The sequence below is a fragment of the Trypanosoma cruzi genome (genome assembly GCF_000209065.1).
Source record: "Trypanosoma cruzi strain CL Brener chromosome Unknown tcruzi_1047053407789, whole genome shotgun sequence".
Classification (NCBI taxonomy): Eukaryota; Euglenozoa; class Kinetoplastea; order Trypanosomatida; family Trypanosomatidae; genus Trypanosoma; species Trypanosoma cruzi.
The window spans coordinates 1-881 of record NW_898724.1 but is presented as its reverse complement, the minus strand read 5'-3'; the positions used below and the strand labels follow the sequence as shown (position 1 = coordinate 881).

Sequence of the window (881 nt, the reverse complement as noted above, 5' to 3'; positions counted from 1 at the left end):
CCTGTCACCTCGGGGGCGCTCTCTCAGTGGGCGTACGGCCTCGAGACGGCATGCGCGTGGCTGTCGCGGCCTCGCTGTCCCTTCTGGGGGCGTGCGTTGGACGCGTTCCGCTGCGTGTGTGTGCACGGGGGTCGGAGAGCAAGGGCGCGCGCGGTGTGACGCTCGGCGCCCTGTGCGCCTGATGCTCCGCCGCGTGACTATCCCGTTATGCATATCCTGTGTGCGCTCTAGCTCCATCGGGGCCCTGACGAGTCAGCAACAAACCATGCATTACACATTTTGCGCAGAGTGCCCCCTTCCCGCGAAAGCTCTTTTTTGTAGTGCGCTCGTCGCTAAACCAACAGACGCGGTGCACGAAACTGGAGAGCAAGAGATGTCCACGACCCCCCGCCTCGGTGTGTGTGTGTATATATATATATATATATATATATACATGCACATGCACATGGCTGCAGCTTTGGGATTCCTGGAGACGGATCTGGATATGATGATTGACGTAACATCACAGACTTTGACGAACCCGTGAGCAAGAAACACTGTCGCCCCAGTCTGACCGCGACCCCGACGCCTCCTCCCTCCCTGCCCTGGCGCATGTGCATGGCGATGTGATCGACAACCAGGCCGATGTGAAGCCGTCGCAGATGGACGTTGACACAGCAATGAAAACAGCGTTATTTCACGCCCCGTCTGATCGTCGCACCGAGCCTCCCTCTCTTTCACCCTCTCCCCTCTGCCTTCATTACGCGATCCTGTCACCTCGGGGGCGCTCTCTCAGTGGGCGTACGGCCTCGAGACGGCATGCGCGTGGCTGTCGCGGCCTCGCTGTCCCTTCTGGGGGCGTGCGTTGGACGCGTTCCGCTGCGTGTGTGTGCACGGGGGTC

General features: G+C 60.6%; 3 non-coding genes across 3 annotated transcripts, besides 1 other annotated feature; all 3 read left to right on the top strand.

Annotated features, from left to right (window-relative positions):
* Positions 1-306: 306 nt before the first annotated feature.
* On the top strand, positions 307-374 carry Tc00.1047053407789.30. The gene has a single exon (XR_008254013.1). It is a non-coding gene; the product is annotated as an H/ACA snoRNA, TC11C2H1 (small nucleolar RNA).
* Positions 375-406: 32 nt separating this feature from the next.
* Positions 407-435: a microsatellite.
* A 49-nt stretch (positions 436-484) lies between these two features.
* Positions 485-553, top strand: Tc00.1047053407789.20. The gene has a single exon (XR_008254012.1). It is a non-coding gene; the product is annotated as a C/D small nucleolar RNA (snoRNA), TB11C2C1 (small nucleolar RNA).
* Positions 554-602: 49 nt separating this feature from the next.
* Tc00.1047053407789.10 lies at positions 603-694 on the top strand. Its single transcript, XR_008254011.1, has one exon. It is a non-coding gene; the product is annotated as a C/D small nucleolar RNA (snoRNA), TB11C2C2 (small nucleolar RNA).
* Positions 695-881: the final 187 nt, after the last annotated feature.